This window comes from Cnephaeus nilssonii (assembly GCF_951640355.1).
Source record: "Cnephaeus nilssonii genome assembly, chromosome: 4".
NCBI classification, from domain to species: Eukaryota; Metazoa; Chordata; class Mammalia; order Chiroptera; family Vespertilionidae; genus Cnephaeus; species Cnephaeus nilssonii.
Window position 1 is genome coordinate 57505556 of NC_137075.1, and position 20738 is coordinate 57526293.

General features: G+C 36.6%; 1 protein-coding gene and 1 pseudogene across 11 annotated transcripts in view; one reads left to right on the plus strand and one right to left on the minus strand.

The window, feature by feature from the left end:
• TCF12 (transcription factor 12) overlaps positions 1–20738 on the plus strand; it is a 374687-nt gene that overhangs the window by 68066 nt on the left and 285883 nt on the right. The gene's annotated exons all lie outside the window — the stretch shown is intronic.
• Positions 1052–10101, minus strand: LOC307097711 (small ribosomal subunit protein eS6-like; annotated as a pseudogene). Its single transcript has one exon. The product of its transcript is annotated as a small ribosomal subunit protein eS6-like (transcript).

Sequence of the window (20738 nt, forward strand, 5' to 3'; positions counted from 1 at the left end):
AGTATATATGGAATATGTATAGAATATATTTAGGGTTTTAGTCACATTTTTTACTATGTTTTGAAAAATATTGAAGCTAACATGAATGTAGGAGATAATATTTGAATTAAACTTCAGATTATATGAAGTATCTTGCAGTGTGCCTGAAAGTTACTTCCAAAGTAGTGACCTTGAGAGTTCAGATCGACAACTCTGACTTCTGATGAAACAGGGCCTTCTTTTTTTTATGTATGTGAAAGAATGTAAATGTACTATTTTAATTCTTAACAGTTTGATTTATAGATAATGGCAAATACCAAAGTGTTACTGAACCTGTATGTAAGTAACTACATAACTTCAATTCAAGTCACAAAAATTTTTTGGTCTCTATTTTCTTGAAAATTTGCGCTATAATATTCTAGTACTATATCCTGATCTTAACAATGATATGCTCACTTAAGATTGGGAAAGTACAGGAAAAAAAAAGTGAAAATGCAGTTTACCAAGATAAGTTAGTTATATATTTTTATGTTGATCTCCTTCCTGCCTTTTTCCATGTGTATATCATGTTTGTTTATACCAGTGGTCGGCAAACTGCGGCTTGCGAGCCACATGCGGCTCTTTGGCCCCTTGAGTGTGGCTCTTCCACAAAATACCATGTGCGGGTGCGCACGTGCAGTGCGATTGAAACTTCGTGGCCCATGCGCAAAAGTCAGTTTTTGGCCTGAGTGAGTCATATTTTGAAGAAGTGGTGTTAGAAGAAGGGGGGGGTGTCGGTCGGTCGGGTGAGCAGAGACACAGCGCAGGCAGGCCGAGGGATATGCAGCGCGGGGGAGGCGCGCGCAATTCATGCACGAGTTGAGTGAGCCAGTCAGCAGTCTCATTGTGCAGTGGTTAGTGCTAGTTGCGTCGCAAATCGCGTGCGGGTGACTAAAGGACCTACTCGAAGCATAAAGTTACCTGTATTTTTCCAACCAGCTGCAAATCCTACAGGTATTTTTGTCATCAGTTTAAGAATTGTAATTATTTTGTGTTGGTGGCTTTATTATTATAAAATGAAACTTTTTTTTAGGTGCCCTGTTTGACATGGCTACAAAGAAGAAGCAAAGAAAAACAGAAGAAGAAAACGGTGAATTTAAAGTTGAATGGACCGAGACTTGCGCGTTTATTCAAAACTTAAATGGCCTTCCGACCTGTCTTATTTGAAAAATTGGCGCATAACAAGAAATCAAATTTGTAGAGACACTTTACAACTAAACACGTGTCATTTAGTACTAAATATCCCGTCGGTGATGCAAGGAAAAAAGCAGTTGAGGAACTTCGGAAGAGTCAAGAAAAATCAAGTTCTGTATTTAATTACTGGATGCAATCTTCCAACAATGTTAATATTGCAAGTTTTGTGGTTAGTCAAGAGATTGCTAAGAGAGGAAAACCATATACAGACGGCGAATACATAAAAAGTTGTTTTATAAATGCATCTGAAGAGCTATTTCGGGATTTTAAGAACAAAGCAGATATTCTAAAAAAAATTAAAGAGTTACCATTGTCTGCTAAAACAGTGAAAGATAGAATAGTCAAAATGTCTTCGAATATAACCGACCAGCAAGTCGAAGATCTTAAATTGGTTTCAGCTTTATCAATAGCAGTTGACGAGTCTTGTGACATAAATGATACAACGCAAGTTTCACTTTTTGTACAATTTATTGCATCTACAGGTCCTAAAGAAGAACTTTTAGGATTATTGCCATTCAAAGGTCAAACACGTGGAGAGGATATAGCAAATGCTGTAATTGAGTGCATTGAAAAACATCATATTCCACTCGATAAAATTGTCTCAATTTCAACAGATCGGGTGAAAAGTATGACCGGCGTAAGAAACGGGTTTGTTGCTATTTTGAAAGAAAAAATTAATCACGAGATACTTACTTACCATTGCAGCATTCATCAAGAAGCGCTTTGTGCGCAGACATTTCCAGAAGAAATTTGCAAAGTTATGGAATTGGTGGTTAACATTATCAGCTTTATTATAGCTAAAGCTCTTAATCATCACTAATTTAAAGAATTTTTAGTTGAAATGGAGAGTGAGTACGCAGATCTGCTGCTGCATAACAAGGTACGTTGGTTATCAAGAGGAAACGTTTTGAAACGTTTCACTTCCTTATTAACATAAATTAAAGCATTTCTCCTTGAGAAGGGTGTTCACTATCCAGAACTAACGAATGATCAGTGGATCCAAAAATTTTATTTCATGGTAGACGTTACGACTCATCTAAATCAGCTTAATCATAAACGGCACGGGAAAGGAAACACAATTTTTTCGATGTTAGAAGAAGTTATTTCATTCGAAAACAAATTATCTCTTTTTGCTCAAGATTTTGAAAGAGAAACTTTGATTCACTTTCCAAGCCTGTTGAAACATCGCCAAGAAAATAATTCTGATATTGACATTTGCTATTATTTGCAAAACAACACTTTTAAATATGAGGGAAGCTTTTCTCAACAGGTTTCAGGAATTCAGAAACAGCAAAGCTACGTTAGCCTTTGTTAAAAAATCTCTTAATGCTACTGTAACAATTAAATTTTTCTCCCTTTAATATTGACATTGGCAACTTTGAAATGCAATTGCTGGATTTAAAAAACAAAGAATTGTGGAGCTCAAAATTTGAACGTTTTGTGCTGATATAGAAATATTGGAGAAAAACAAATGTGAACTTAGTTCACAGCACAAGTGGTCTGCTTTGAAAGACCTGGAGAAGGAAGATATGTTGATTTTTAACACCTGGAATAGTATTCCTGACTCATATAATCAACTGAAAAAACTAGCGTTTGCTGTTCTTTCCTTATTCGGGTCTACATATTTATTCGAAAAATCATTTTCAAGCATGAACCTTATCAAGAGTAAATTGAGAAGTCGTCTTATTGATGAGAACCTGGAATCGTGCCTAAAATTAAAAACAATAACATACAAACCTGACTTACCCAACTTTCCAAGGAGATGCAAGGCCATTGTTCACATTAGTGTTTGTCAGTCATTGTCATGATTTAATTTTATGAATATTGTAAGGTAAATTGTAAGGAATTTAATTTTATCAATAAATAATATCGTTATTAAGTATGATATCAAGTTTTATTCAACGTATCTATAGTTTAACTAAGACTTAAAACTTTAAGTAAAGTTTATTAAGTTAATTTTAGGAACATTGTGGAGTGAAAGAAGAGGTAGTGTCGAGGATTGAGAAAGGTATGTTGAGATGGTTTGGACATATAGAGAGGTTGAATGAGAGGAGATAGACGAAACAAGTATACAAGACCAGTGTGGATGGGAGAGTTGGAAGGGGTCGACCTCAACGAACGTACCTCAGTCAAATTGAGGACGTTTTTAGCAAAGGCCAGCTTAGGAGTACCCTAATTATGTTAATAACAACGTACCTACCTATATAGTTTAAGTTTAAAAAATTTGGCTCTCAAAAGAAATTTCAGTCGTTGTACTGTTGATATTTGGCTCTGTTGACTAATGAATTTGCCGACCACTGGTTTATACCAATGTTTAAGTTGATATTACCGCTTCTGTAATGGTATTAGATTTTAACTTTAAATATTGATTGTTCCTTATGAACATATTTACATGCTAGAGCTAAAACTTACAGGGGAGCATACTTTTTGTTTTAGCAAAGAAGTCAGACTTTCTGAAAGGAGCAGACAGTGAAATATTTTAGGCTTTCCAGGCCAACAGGCAAAATTCAGGATATAACATAGTTTCTCATAACCATTTAAACTGTAACCATTAAAAATTTTAAAATACTTCCTAACTTAATAAAAACCAGACAGCTGGCTGTAGTTTGCTAACCTCTGCTTTAGAAGATTATTTGCTTGTATTTTTTTATATATATACTAGCGTTCCCGTTGCAGGAAAAATCCTGCAATAGGGTTTCCTGCTGCACTCTACCCCACCCTGCCTGCTCTCCTCCCTTGTCCCCCGCCCCGCCTTCTCCGCCAGCCCCCTTGCTTTTCTAACTTCTCCGCCAGCCCACTCTCCTTCCTTCTCCCCTGGCCCCACCTCCGCTCCTCCCTTCTCCCCTGGCCCCGCCTCCGCTCCTCCCTTCTCCCCCGGCCCCGCCTGCTCAACTTCCTTCTCCCCTGGCCCTGCCTCCACTCCTCCCTTCTCCTCCCCCCAGCTTGCTTGCTTCTCTGCAGCTTTGCTCCCTTCTGCAGCTCTTGGCTTCTTTCTACGCTGTTGCGATATGCAAATTAGCCGCCATCTTTGTTTGGATAATTTGCATATTCGTCCTGATTGGCTGGTGGGCGTGGCTTGGCTGGTGGGCGTGGCTTGGCGTAGCGAAGGTGCGGTCAATTTGCATATTTGTCTATTATTAGATTAGATTTTTCGCAATGAGTGTGGGTATGTGTGTTGCATGTGTCTGAATTTTTTTTTTTAAACAATTCTTGACACTGCTACCTCACAAGCACTGAACTAGCCTGTGTATTAAAACCCAAGGACCCAGATTATAATTCCAGTGTTATTGCTGCAGGAATCAGTTTGCTGGCTCTTAGAGAGAGGGCTGACCTTGACTTAGTAAATTATGGTACTGAGCTTAGTAGTGAACATAATTCAGCCTTTACAGAGAACAGGAACATGCCATACTTGGGCCTGATGTCTAGGAGAGAAGGTACTGTGTAGGAGATGTTAGATCCATCTAAAAGTGTTACTTAGCCTTGAAATGTCAAGGCTGCCCTGCCATATCTAGTTTTCCTTGACCTGGCTGTATTCCCTTTTCAGTGTTATTTTTTTTTTAACTTCAGAGATGGCACTAAGTATCATACAGTTTATTATTATATACTAGAGGCCTGGTGCACAAATTGTGCATGGGTGGGATCCCTCGGGGTGGCCTGCAGGGATCGGGCCGAAACCCGGAGTCCAGTGCCACCTGCAGCTCCTACCTGTGGCTCCCGCTCATCCCGGCCCCATTGCGTCTGCTGTGGGCTCACGCCCAATCAGTCCTGATCGGGAGAGGCTCTTGCCACCATAGCAGCGCTTGCCAGCCTTGAACCCTGCATCTGGCACCCTCCCGAGGTGAGTGGCCTGAGGGATTGGGCCCAAACCTGCTTTCTGACATCCCCCGAGAGGTCCTGGATTGCGAGAGGGCACAGGCCAGGCTGAGGGACCCCCCTGGTGCATGATCAGGGCCAGGAAGGGACCGCGGGAGGGCTCCAGGGTGTGTCTGGCCCCATCTCGCCCAGTCCCGATTGGGGCCTGCTGGCCGGGGAGGGACGCAGGAGGGTTCCAGGGTATGTCCGGCCCATCTCGCTCAATCCCGATTGGCCGGACCCCAGCAGCAAGCTAACCTACCGGTTGGAGCGTCTGCCCCTTGGTGGTCGTGCACTTCATAGCAACTGGTTGACCAGTTGACTGTCTGCCCCCTGGTGGTCAGTCAGTGCACGTCATAGCTAGCGGTTGAGTGGCCTTAGCATATCATTAGCATATTATGCTTTGATTGGTTGAACAGTTGACTATCACCGGATGACCGGACACTTTGCATAGTAGGCTTTTATTATATAGGATGGGTATAAATGAGTAAAGATAGAAAAGATAGAAAAGATAAAGTAGCTGAAAATAAATGTCAAAACACACTTTTTCTTGTTTTAGGATTAAAAATTATGTCTTAAAATGTATCCAGCAGGGAAAAATTGCTGTAGCTTTGGTATTACAATGATACTGCTTATTATTAATTCCTGAGGCCCATTGCACGAAGAGATTTGTGCAATAGGCCTTCCTTCCCCTGGCTGCCAGCACCGGTTTTCCTCTGGCACCTGGGACCCAGGCCTTCCCTCTGCACTGCCTTCAGTCTTCTCTTCGGGAGGAGCGCTGCTCCTGTAGCTCCCCCCGCCCTTCCCCTCATAGCAGGCTTCCTGCCCCACCGTGTGCTGCCCAGAGGCCCGGAGCAGCTGGGGGCAGGGCCGTCATCTTAATTTGCAAACTCACTCCTGATTGGCTGGTGGGTATAGTGAAGTGACAATCAATTTGCATGTTTCTCTTTTATTAGTGTAGTTTTTTTGCATGTGTGTAGATATTACAGTTCCCATTTTCACATAACATGCAAAGCTTTTCCAGTTAACTCTTGTGTGTTCGTTGCTCTTTGTGATGTCTTCAGTGAAAGGAAATGTGTTTCCAGCAGAACAGATTTAAAATAAGATTTCACGTTGTTATTTTAAACTATATTCCTAATGGTATGACACAAAAGCCAAAGTGTTCTGCCTTCTTTTTTAGGGGAGAGATTTACTAAGTTATGTATAGTTATTGAGCAATTATATTTGAAAACTTGATTCAAACTAAGTTCTGTCTTTTTAAATTTATCTTTATTGGTGAAAGTGTTACAATTGTCCCCTCTTTTTTCCAATTGACCCCCTCCACCTTACATCTGCCCCTCCCAGGCCTTCACCCCACTATTGTCTGTGTTCATGGGCTATGCATATATGCATATAAGTCCCTTCCCTCTGAGATTTGTCAGTCTGATTCATGCTTCTATGTCTCTGGATCTATTTTGTTTATTGGTTTATTTGTTCATTAGATTCCACATATGAGTGAGATCATATGATACTTATTTTTCTCTAACTGGCTTACTTCACTTAGCACAGTGGTCGGCAAACTCATTAGTCAACAGAGCCAAATATCAACAGTACAACAATTGAAATTTCTTTTGAGAACCAAATTTTTTAAACTTCTTCTAACGCCACTTCTTCAAAATAGACTCACCCAGGCCGTGGTATTTTGTGGAAGAGCCACACTCAAGGGGCCAAAGAGCCGCATGTGGCTCGCAAGCCGCAGTTTGCCGACCACGGACTTAGCATAATACTCTCTAGGTCACTCTATGCTGTCTCAGAAAGTAAGAGATCTTTCTTTTTTACAGCTGCATAGTATTCCATGGTGTAAAAATACCACAGCTTTTTTATCCACTCATCTACTGATGGGCACTTGGGCTGATTCCAGATCTTAGCTATTGTAAATTGTGTTGCTATGAACATAAGGGTGCATATATTCTTTCTGATTAGAGTTTTGGGTTTCTTAGGATATATTCCTAGAAATGGGATCACTGGGTCAAATGGCAGTTCCATTTTTAGTTTTTTGAGGAAACTCCATACTGTTTTCCATAGTGGCTGCACCAGTCTGCATTCCCACTAACAATGTACTAGGGTTCCCTTGTCTCCACATCCTCACCAGCACTTGTCGTTTGTTGATGGTAGCCATTCTGACAGGTGTGAGGTGGTACCTCATTGTCATTTTAATTTGCATCTCTCTGATGGTTAGTGACTTTGAGTATTTTTTCATATGTCTCTTGGTCTTCTGTATGTCTACTTTGGAGAAATGTCTATTTAAGTCCTTTGCTCATTTTTTAATTAGATTGTTTGTCTTCCTTTTGTAAGTTGTATGAGTTCCTTAAATATTTTGGAAATTAACCCCTTATTAGGTTTTTCATAGCCTAATATGTTCTCCCATGCAGTGGACTCCCTTTTCATTTTGTTGATGGTGGGTCTAGATTCTGTCTTTTTAAAAAATGTTTGTTCTTATTTATTGTTACTCATAATAAATCTCATTTTTTACTAGACTCAGACTTAGAGGTAGAAGTTCTAGAGAGGGCAGCCTACATCTCTTGGCAATCTGTTCCTGCTGTCTTTCTTTGGCCTCCTTCATTCTCTTAGCCAAAAATTTAGCATATTCTGTAGCCTCTTCCTTATTTTTCTTAGCACGTTGTTTCTTCAGAGCAATATGCTGATGTTTGTGTTGCAGAACACATGGAGAAACAAGATGCTGAATCTTGGGTGCTTTAGTCCTAGGTTTCTTACCTTCTTTCTTTGTTTAGGGGCTTTGTCACAGCATAATGGCAGATAGCATCTTCTTTAGAGATAGTGAAAAGTTTGTGGATTCTGCTAGCTCTTTTGGGACCCAAGCGATGAGGCATAGTAGTATCAGTGAGACCAGGAATATCTTTCTCCCCTTTTTTTTACAATGACCAAGTTGAGAACACTAAGATTGGCTTCCACAGTGCTACCTCAAACGTATTTGCGCTTTCTCTCTCCAGTCCTCCTTGGTCTATAACAGGAGTGCTCCTTACTCCACAGCAGGCAGACATGGTCATGGGTCAAGACACCCTGCTTAATGCGGAAACCTTGTTTGTCGTTCTGGACCACTGATTAAGTTCTTCAGCCAGAGCATCAGCAGCACACTGTGGCCATATGCTTCTCATACTAGGTATGAAGTTTGCGCTTATCCTCCACTTAAGTGAGTTTCTGGCAGCCACTGGCTGGGAAAGAGATGTTCAGCTTCATCCTGAAGCAGCTGACCACCTCTAAGATGCCACAAAAAAGAGCACAAAGTTCTGTCTTAAGATGATTTTCCTTTATGGTGCTTGTACTTCACAGGAACATTTAGAGGGACATGGTGCTTGTATTTTTCATTGCCCTCCTAATCAGCAATTTAAAAATATTGGAAACATGCATTTGAGCGGTAAATTCTAGATTGCATTTTACGGCTTGTGTTGCCTGTAATACTAGAAATACTTATTTTAATAAGGGAGGGGTGATAATTAGTTTTCAACATGGGCATATTTGCTGTTATTAATACTGCTCTATATGTCTGTTGGCCTGTAGCATCCTTTCTGCAGAATTAAGAACCGAGATAGTATGTGTTTTTAATGGGCCAGTCTGTTCTTGGGGTATGTTTTGGAATACTGCTGAACTTTTAAGAATTTCTTAACAAATTTGACCAGAACTCCTAAATTAAAATTTCCATGTCACACTTCAGATAAGTTAAATAAATTCTCAGGTTTTTGCATTCATTTCCCAGTCCCCTTATATGGGACTAGTACATGGAATGAAAGGTGATATTCCTGACCCATTATCTCACTCACTAAGTTGTTTTTCCCTAATGGTAAAGGATTTGCATGGGCCCATTCTTCTCTGATTCCTTTGCCTTTTTTCTCTCCTCTTTCCTCATGAACTCTCTCTTCCCATCCAGTGACTGCTGTCCGACAAGATATAATGGTTGACCAAATCTAGGGGCATAGGAAAAAGCTGAATATTGAACTTGCATAGAAAGGGATTAAATTTGTGACCTTATGTTATCTTCCGTGTAATTCTAATTACTACATTATAATGTCTTAACTTATTTAATTCAAACTTTATAATTGGTTAACAAGTAAAGTGTGGGTCTATTTAAATGAAGTTTGGAGGAAGATCTCATTAGTATGCATTATGAAAAATGTCTTTTAGCCTACTGCTTGAATGATGATGGCCTGAAAATTTAAGACATTTAGGGTTAATAGTTTGTCATGGCAAAGCATTCGGTATTTTTTAAAGAAATGAAAAGAACTAATTTTTGTACCTTATTTTTTTATATGCTCTTGTTAGAACTATGAAGTTGACTCATATAAATAAATAATTGTATTATAGTGCCCTTTTTATTTATCATTATTGACTGACATTGTACAAGGGTTGTCTTATAACATTCAGAGTATAGAAAAAGTTGATTAAAACAAGTCAATGAAGAAGTTTTTAGTTTATTATGGAGACAAACACCTTTGTTGTGTGATTCCTTAGATTTTCTTAAAAATTGATCTCCTTAAACTGTAAGCCTTTCTCAAATCCCAACACCCTTAAATTTTGTTGTCATATTCTTTTGATCTTTTTTTTTTGTTCTTGTTTTAAACCTAAATTTTAAAACTTGTATTTCTTAGTCCCAGAGTTTGAAAGAGTTTAAAAATCACCCTTTTGAAAGAAAATGTCCTTAATGATTTTAATTTGAATCTACTACTGAAAGTCACTTAACATTTCCTTGGATGGTGATTCTTAACTAGTTACCTATAAATGGATCACCCACATAAATACCTTGTGATGTGGCCATTGTGTCATTGTGATTTTCATAAACAGTGAGAAAGCAAGTCCTTTTTTTAATTTGTTTTAAAATATTATTTTGGCGCAGAAACCGGTTTGGCTCAATGGATAGAGTGTCGGTCTGCGGACTGAAAGGTCCCAGGTTCGATTCCGGTCAAGGGCATGTACATTGGCTGCGGGCACATCCCTGGTAGGGGGTGTGCAGGAGGCAGCTGGTCGATGATTCTCTCTCATCGATGTTTCTAGCTCTCTATCCCTCTCCCTTCCTCTCTGTAGAAAATCAATAAAATATATTAAAAAAACAAAAAACAAAAAAACCCAAATAATTTTAAAAAAATATTATTTTGATCACTTTCCCTCAAAATAGTAAAGGTTTCATATTCAGACATAAAGTTGGATGAACTGTATCATTTAGATCTAATTACAAATACCATATTATATTTTTATCATTTTAATTATTTTAATAATTTTATAATTAAATATAGTTTGTTTTTAATAACATACCAGATGTATCATTTAAAATTTTTCCTTTCAGCTTTATTGAGATAGAGCTGATAAACAGCACTGTATAAGATACATGGTGTAATAACTTAACTTACATATATTATGAAATGATTACCATAGTAAGTTAACATCCATTATCTCATATAGGTAAAAAAATTTAAAAATGTTTTTTTCCTTATAATGAAAACTTCTCTCTTAGCAACTTTCAAGTGTACCTTACAGCAGTGTTAACTGCAGTTATCATGCTATATGTTACATCCCCAGTACTTACTTATCTTTAACTGTAAGTTGATGTGTTTTGACCACCTTCATCGTATTTCTCCTCTTTCCATCCTGTTTCTGGTAAACACAGATTTGATTTTTTTTCTGTGAGTTTTGTTTTGTTTTTAGACTCCACATATAAGTGATATCCAATAGTGTTTGTTGTTCTCTGACTTAATTTTACTTAGCATAAGGCCCTCAGTGTCCATCCATATTGTCACAAATGGCAGGATTTCCTTCCTTCTTTTTTTATTGCCAAATAGTATTCTGTTGTGTATATACACCACATTTTCTTTATCCATTTATTTGTTGGTGAACACTTAGGTTTTTTCCATATGTTGGCTATTGTAAATAAGACTGCAGTGAACATGGGGGATACAGATGTCTCTTTACATAGTGACTTTGTTTCCTTTGGGTATATACCCAGAAATGAAATTATTGGATCATATGGTAGTTCTATTTTTAATATTGTGAGTACTTCCACGCTGTTTTCCACAGTGGCTGTATGAATTTATACTCCTACCAAGAATGCACAAGGGTTCCTTTCATATACTCACCAGTGTTTATCTTTTGTCTTTTGGAAGATAACCAATGTAGCTGGAATGAGTCATTGTGGTTTTGTTTTTTATTTCCCTAATGATTAATGATGTTAAATACCTCTTTACATACTGTGGACCATTTGAATATCTTTGGAAAAATGTCTGTCCAGGTCCTTGATCCAATTTTTAATTGGATTATTTGTTTTTCTGCTGTTGAGTTGTATGAATTGTTCATATATTTTGGATATTATATCTGGATATCAGATATAAGATTTGTAACTATTTTGGACTTTTGTGGTTCCATATCAATTTTAGAATTTTTTTCCTACTTCTGTAAAAAAAAAAAAAAAAGCCCATTGGAATCTTGATAGGGATTTCATTGAATCTCAAGATGATTTGGGTAGTATGGATATTTTAACAATATTAATTATTCTAATCCATGAACACTGGATACCTTTCCATTTATCTGTGTCTTAAGCAGAGTCCCTTTTTTTTCTGATAGTGCACTATAAAATTTTGAGGGCTTTGCAGTGATAGTATATAGTATAAAAGCTCTTTAGCCAAAACATGATCAGCTTTTCTTAATATCATGGCTGACTTTCTATGAGTTAGTTATTATGTGAATAGCACTTTTTTTTTTGTAAATGGAAGGAGAACTCATATGACTATTTTCTTATTTTAGATGAATAATATATTCTGATAATTATATTTGAGGCATCCATGTGTTAATGAGAATTATTGGAGAATAGAATTTTGTGTATGGTTTCATTTTCAGATAGATTAAGCACACACACTCTATTTCGTCCACTAAATGCATGTATAAAACCTGGACAAAATGGATGGAACAGCTATTTGAGGACTCTAAAGAATAATAATAGGTGGATTGGAAAAAATACTAGAGTCCAAAGTATCATCATATCGACTGTGAGATTACCAGTTTTTTTCCTTCCAGGATCCCTGAACCTGAACTAATAGTCGGATGGCTACAAGTGAGCACTTAGGTATAGACAAAGAGAGCTCTAAAAGAAGCCCACTAGTTCTGGCTTAAGGAGTGGGAAAGGTAACTCCTAACACAGTGTGAATGTGGAAATTCTTCTTGTTTTCTTTACTCTGTTCTCTCATGCCATAGTCCCACGTAATTCCTTGGTAGTGGCAGCAGGGACTGCAGCAGTAGCCTGTAGCCAAATTAGGGATGGGAACTTTCCTTTCCAACTGACAAACTTCCATTTCTCCCCCATCCCCTGTCCTTTCCCTGTGTGACCCCAGAGCAGGTATAATAGTAGAGGCGTGTGATCAAGCAGATAACCTAAAGCCCCAGCATTCTGACTGAAGAAAGGAAAAGGGATCCCACAGGGAATTGAAAAATACTGATATCTGTAGCAGGAGTGATTCGGTAAAACAGTACTATAAAGTTGGTTATGAATTCATGGGCTTGCCTCTGAGCTATACATACACGGAAATAAATTATTGCCCAAGTTCTAGACTGATTATTGGATGATACAAGGTGGGACAGGTTGAGATAAAATGGCAGAGGCTTTGAAAGTTGAACTGGTAATGGAACTGTGCCCACAGAAGCTATGTTGATACCTGTGGCCCTAACCTAACCATACCATATTGATCACCTGTTAAAGCAAAAAAATAATATAACATTATCCACAGGATTTAAACAAGAGCCAGAGTTTCAAACATAATATTTAAAATATCGAGATTGTAATAAAAAAGTATACAGGATATGAAGAACCAGGAAAATTTGAATTCACATAAAAAAAGACGATCAAACATACCATATCATCATGATACAGATGTTGGGATATTATAGAAACTTTATAATAGCTGCAATATAAATGTTACAGCAAGTAGTTGTGAATACTCGTGAAATAGATGAAAAAGTAGAAAGTCTTAGCAGAAAAAGAGAAGATATAAGAAAGGTAGGGTATTATTAGAACTGAAAAATACAATAAGTGGAAAAAAATTCTCTGGATAACTCAATAACAAAGGGGAGACAAAATTTTAAAAATTGTACAGAGCCTCAGGAATTATGGGAAAATAACAAAATGTTGGACATTTAGAGATATTTTGGAAAAGGCTGTGGTGCTAAAAACTATTTGAAGAAATAATGGCTCGAAACATCACAAATTTAGTGAAAGATGTATACATACAGATTCGGAGAACCTGAAATAGGGTAAACGGAAAGAAATTCATACCCAGACATGTCATAATGAATTGGAAAAATAAAAACAAAAAATATTGAAAGGACCCAGAGAAAAATGGCATTACCTATACAGGGACAATGACTTGAACGATAGAGAATTTCTCATCAGAAACCATTGAGGTGGGAAGAAAGGCAAAACATTCTTAAAGTGCTGAAAGAAAAGAATCCTATATAATAAAAGGCTAATATGCAAATAGACAGAACAGCAGAACAACCAAACAACTGGGGGGCTATGACATGCACTGACCACCAGGGGGCGCACGCGAAACATGGTAGGCATCAGCAGCAGGTGGCAGAGCACAGAATATGGTGGGCATCGGCCGTGAAGGGATGGTGGAGCAGGTGAGCAGGGGTGCCAGACCAAGGCGGGGCGTCAATCGCTGTCATCGGGGTGAGCCTCTGGTGGTTACTGGAAATTCTTTGCTCCTGCGCGTCGCGGTCCTGCCCTGCGCTTGCACCTGCTGCTGGCACCAGCCCCACTTACACCCACTGCTGGTGCCAGAGCCACTGCTTGCACCCACTGCCGGCACCTGGCACAGGCCCGATTGCTTGGCCCCATCAGCAGGTGCGAGTGGGGCCTACGCAATCAGCACGTGGGAGCGGCAGTGGTGGGAGCCAGGCTGCAGGCAGACGGGACCAGGGGCTGTGGCAGGAGGGGCCTGGCTAGGGCCTGGAGGTAGGGCCGAGACCCGCCACTGTGCCCACTGCATCCTTGCCCTTTCAAGGTGCACGAATTCGTGCACTGGGCCCCTAGTTGTATATAACCAGGAAAAATATTTTTTAGTGATGAGAGTAATATAAGGACATATTCAGATAAAGGAAAACTAAGAGTATTCATTTGCCAAAAGATCAAAGCATTTGCTTAAGAATGTTTTTAAGACCGAAGGAGAAATGATACCACAAGGAAACTTGGATATCAGGAATGGAAAGAAGATGAACAGAAATGGTAAATATTTGCATAAATATCATAGATAATTGAGTTCTTCAAAATATATTTGACAGTTGAAAGCAAATACCATAACATGGTCTGATGGGGTTTTCAGTGGATGAGGTACTATGGTCCACTTGAAGTTGTAAAATACTAATGCTAACTAGACTGAAAAGTTAAGTATGAATGTAATATTCCCTAGAATCACTACTTATAAAATAAAGAGAGAAGTTAGAATTACATTGATAATTTAGATAATTAAAGTGGACCATTAAAAAATACTCAACCCCAAAGAAGGTAGAAAAAGGAAAACAAATGGGAGAAGCAGAAAACAAATAAAATGGCACATGTAAATTCTTACCCACCAATATTTACATTAAACTTTTAAATGCTGTAAACATCAATTAAAAGAGATTGTCAGAGTGCATAAGTAAATGACCCCATTGTATACTGTCTGTTAGAAATTTAGTTCAAATGTAATAACATAGGTTAAAAGTGAAGGGATGGAATAAAATATTGTACAAAAACCAATAAAAAGAAAACTGTAGTTATATTAATAGCAAACAAAGTAGACTCCATAGCAGAGATAATTATATAGGATAAAGAGGACCATTACATATTGATAAAAATATTCTAAATGTGTGCATACCTAACAACGGAAATTAAAAATACATGAAGCAAAATTTGACAGAACTCCAATAGTCCTTTTTTAGGAATAGATAGAACTACCAGACAGAAATCACCAAGGGTACAGAGTGCCTGACCAACACTATCTACCACTTAGATTTAATTTATGTTTATAGAATACTTTACACAGCAACAGCAGATATATATTCTTTTCAAGTACATGTTACCCAAATATAACATATCTTAGTCATTATATAAATCTTAACAAGTTAAAAAAATTGAACTCAAAGCATGTTCTCAGAATATAATAAAAATTAATAAGAAATCAATAACAGAGAGGATAAAAGGAAAATCTAAGCTTTTTTGGAAATTAAATAGCAGACTTCTAAATAATATATTGGGTAAAAGAAGAAGTCTCAGGGAAAATTAAAATATATTTTGAACTAAACAAAATGAAAATATAACATCAAAATTTACAGCCCAGGCAGTGTTTACAAGAAAACTGATTGCATTAATTACATTAGGAAAAAAGATTCCAAATTAGTAATCTATGTTTCCATCTCAAAATTTTTTAGTTCAAAAAATTTTTTAAATTACTGTTGAGATTTCTTCTTGGACACATGTAAAATTTCAATAGGAGAGTTAAGAGCACACACCATTACCTTGTGCAAAAGAAAACAAAATAAGTTCCAGATAATATGAGAAATCAATTTAAAAAAACCAAAAAAAAAAAGCGAAAATCAATAAAATGAAAAGTTTTTTGCATAGATAAATAAAATTGATGTCTAGCAAAACTGACAAGAAAGAGAAAAGAAGCCATATAGAACCAGTATCAGTAATGGAAGAGGATATCACTACAGATGCCCCCAGGAATCCAAAGAACAATAGGAATACTAAAAAACAACTTGATGTGCACAAATTTGACAAATTAGGTGAAATGGACCAATTCATTGAAATGGATTAATTCCTTAGCCAACTACCTAAATTTGCCCAAGAAGGAAAAGATTATGGTGATAAGTCTTACAACTATTAATGAAATTGAATTCATAGTTAAAAACCGACTAAAAAATATCTACACACAGATGATTTACTGGTGAATTCTACCAAATACTTAAAGAATATATAACATTATGTCTCTACCCTTTCTTCTAAACAAAGAAGAGGAGGGAATACTTCCCAACCCTCTTTATGAAGTCAGAATTAAACTGATATCAAAACTAGACAAAGACAGAAGAAAAAGTGAAAGGATGAAAGAACACTATGAACTAGTATATCTCATGAACATAGTTGCAAAAATCCTCAACAAAATATTAGCAAATTGAATCCTACTATCCATAAAAAGAATAATATACCATGGTTAACAAACCTACACAAAAATCAACTAACATCATACTTTATGTTGTGTGACTGAATGCTTTTTCTCATGAATGAGAACAAGGTAATGGTGTGTGCTCTTACCTCTCCTATTAAAATTTTACATGTGTCTAAGAAGAAATCTCAAGAGTAATTAAAATTTTTTTTGAACTAAATGAAAAGGAAAACACAGTTTCAAATTTTGTGGGATGCAGCAAAAACTGCTTAGAGAGAAATTTATATCATTGAATGCATTTATTAAAAGAAATACTTAAATCAGTAATATAAGACTGTAGGGAACTAGAAAAAGAAGAGCAAATTAAGCAATCAAAAGAAAAAGTTAGAGCAGAATCTATGAAATTGAAAACAAAAAATCAGTGAAACCAAAAGCTGTTGCTTTGAGTAAATAAGGGATGATTTACCTTATTTTCAGCTCTACTTTTTAGAGTCTAGTTTTGTTTTTGTTGTCTATATCTCTTTATTAATGACTTCTAGTTCTGCACATTTAGCCTCATTATTCTCTCCACTGAAGTATCATATCTGTAATATTTACCATGACCAGGCTCGGCTTCTATTTCTTCATTTTAGTTTTTCACCATTAAAATTCTACCTTAGTGCTTTATTTTTGCAGGTGTACATTTAATATGTCTCCATAGCCTTATTTTTTCTACTCATAAATTTTACCTTTTCTGTAATTTTTTTAATGCTTTTATTTATACTCCAGTGACCAGGAAACACACAATTGTAATTGTTTTTGGGTTTTATGATTTTGACTATAAACATGCAATATTTCAGTAAGCATTTCACAAAAAATGGTCATTCTCCTACATAACTATCACCATTATCATCATAAAAAACGTTAAGCAGAAGTTTCCCTAACACTATTTTCTATTTACAGTTTCCTGAATTGTCCCAAAAATGTTTTCCATGGATTAAAAAATATATTATTTGCAGATGAATTTTTTTTCTGATTTTCAGTTTCTTTTGATTTAAAAGTTTCCCTTACAACCTTTTTTTTTTTTCCCCCAGTAGAATATCTCACATTCTGGATTTTTCTGATTTTCCTTGAAGTGTCATTTACTGTATTCCACTATCTCCCACTTTTTCTGAAACATTAAAATTTTGTCAATAAAACTTTGTAATTGATGCTATATGTATAATATTAAGAGGCACATAATATTGAGTGACTTGTTCTTAATTTAACCTGCTTCCATGGTTTGTTCTGGGACTTGTCTTTTTCTTAAGAGTTCAAGGGAAAAGATAGAATAGAAGGATTTCTGATGTCCCTGGAAAGTCATAGGAATAAAAGAGTAAGTAAAGGTATGAAAGATATTATAACCACTGGATTGAAGGAAAACATGAAACCATTTCTAGAAAGAGAAGGACCAATGAGCCTTGAACTTGGGATATGAATATTTTGAGGTTGAGGAGCATGTCTCTTTCCCAAGTCCTTTTGTACAGAGTTTTCTTTGTCTACATTAGGGAGTCATACCTAGAGCACGACGTGACTTACACAATTGATCCAAGAGAGAAAATCTGGGAGCTGGCTCTACAGGCAAATACATGGTGATGAAAGTCTTGTGTATGCGAGTGGTGTGGGAAATGTTCTTCATTCCCCATGAGAAAACAAACACTTCTAGTTTACACTGTCCTGAAAACTGAGCACAAAGGGGAATATGCCTTCAAAGAAATGACATTCTTTTTTTCTTCCTTAAGTGAGCACCCTTAAAATCATATTCAATCACAATTTTTAAATTACTTAACATGTCAAGTCTGTTGAAACAGAAATAGAATGCACTTACCACATATTCTGTATTCATAAATCTGAAATTTCTGAGTAGACATCCATCCATGTTGATTGCCTACAGTTATTTGACCCCTTCATGCATATTTTGGACACAGAACAGAATACTCTGATTAGCAAAAGACAGTTTCCAGTCAAGCATGTCATTTTTAAAGTCATACACAGATATATCCCAATCAGAAAAGAAAACTGATTGATTTAAGAGAAGTTCCTAAGAGGTTTTTTGTGTTTTTTTTTTTTTGACTGACAAGCTGTCAATCGAAAGGGAAACTCAGTTTTCATTCAGTATCTCTATAAAAGCTTCAACTTTAACCAGGTAAAATAAAGCAAGCATAGTCTGTGGATCCTATTATGCTGTACTGCTTATACATAATACTTAGCAGTATGTGGGTAATTATTGATTCAAATTAATCCTTTATCATGTTCACACCTGAAAAACCAACAGGTAACATGAACACTGCATCTGAGAAAAGAGGCTCAGTTCTAGATTGTGAATTGGATTTATGGTGACCTTGAGAGATCACCATTTAAAAATAGTGTACTTCTTTGCCCTGGCCGGTTTGGCTCAGTTGGTTGAATGTTGTACCATGCACCGAAGGATTGCTAGTTCTTTTCCCAAGCAGGGCACATGTCCAGGTTGGGGTTCTATCCCCGGGGTTCTAACAATTGTAGAAGAGAAATTTCTTTTTCACATGGATGTTCCTTTCTCTTCCTCTACCGTCCTCTCTCTGTGAAAATCAATTAAAAACAAATAAAAATAAAAATAGTGTACTACTTCTAGAGTATACCACTACTTAGTTAATAGAAAACTTAGAAAAATTCATTCTTATACAAGAAAAACCCATTTTCTAAGGTCATTTTATATGAGAAATTTAACCAATCTTTAAGCTTTTCACTAAATCCCAACTTTTCATGGGTTGAAATAACTTGATGATTGTGTTCTGTAGGGTAGTGGATAACTACGGTCAATTTTTTTCTAGGTAGTTATGTTCTATAAAGTCATTAAGTTCCCTTGCTCTGCCATGAATTGTCAATATTGAACAAGTCTGTTTACATTTCTGGGCCTAAGTTTCTTCCTTTGTAAAATGAGGAGGTGGTGTCCCATCATCTCTAATGTGTTTTCCAGTTCTAGAATTTTGTGGTTTGTGTGTGTAATAACTAACATAAAAACAAGTCTGAGGTGCTGACAGATTGAGATACATCTTCTGAATTATCAGGGAAAGTGATATAACTAAAATAATAGTCCTATAAACAATATTTTTGATTATATTTTAATTTTTAAAAATATGTTATTTATGGTATGTATGGTAACTGTCACATTATTTTTACTAAACTTCTTTTCAGATAATCTCGATTAATGAAAGTTTAATTTTCAGTTTTCTTAAATCCCTTGGTCATCAGTTTTTGTATTTAAGTCCTTATTATATAAGGGCTCACAATCCTAGGTCTCCATGGATAAAGGTTGGATAAGGAAGCAAACGTTTTCTTGACCAAGAGTATTTACCTATGAAATCATCTCCATTCAAACATATCCCTCAGCTAGACTGTCTAGCCATGGCTGTTGAGCCAAAACCTTGTTTCCTCTCTAGTGACAGAGTACAAACAGAGCATAAAGAAAAATTGTAGATAATGCAAAAGTGCTGTATGTCATGAAGTTCATGAAAGGGCCATTGTAGAACAGTTTCAGTCATATGCAAAGCCATATGTGGGTGAGGTTGTGACAGAGACAGATTAGTTAACAATTGTAGAAGAGAAATTTGCCAAGAGAATGATCCAGTGACTCGGTTCTTTAGGAAAAAGTGATTTGGATGTCATAGAATTAAGAGGAACCTTTGTTGAAAAATTACTTTTGTTTAGATAATGTTCTGAAAGTCAGCTAGGAAGTGAAGGATGCTGTTATACAGTATTATTTAAAATTATGACCTCCCTCTAATTTTGTTCATTCTCCTCAGAATTAGCACATGGCCGTAATAATGACCTAAATTTTGTGATATCTTTTTAAAATAATTTTATTTTGAAATTAAAGTCCTAAGCAAATCTTTTTTCACTACTTACTATGAAAATTTGGTCCTGTTTTTACATGGATTCATTTGGTGGATTTTTTTTTTTTAATCCAGTACCAATTATCCTTGTTTAGTGAGAATTCTGTAGATTTATAGCCAAATATGAGGATGATGGATTTCTGGTATGCAACACTAGTTTTAATATCAACATTACAAAGAATTCATTGAATATTTCTTTTGTTGGGTGTTATAAGTGCATTAAATTGATTTATTTGCTGAGGGACGAGAGAGAGAGAGAGAGAGAGAGAGAGAGAGAGAGAGAGAGAGAGAGAAAAGAGAGAGAGAAACATGGAAAACATAAATCAGGGTTATAGACAACCGAAGATCAATCAAACTCTTGTAGGACATCTCTAAATTTTTCAACTCAGATTTGTTCTGTGCTACATGAAGTTCAAGGTCCCAAGGAGATGTCATTTTCATCCGTGCCTGGCTCATATACAGCGGATTCTCGAATAACGTCATTGCCTTATTATGTTTTTGAGATGCCATGGGAACTTAATTCTTGTTTATATCAATTAGCCTTTGGTAAACTTGGTTTTGTTATACGTCATTTTGCTGTAGTTCCAAGAACCTATTGATAACA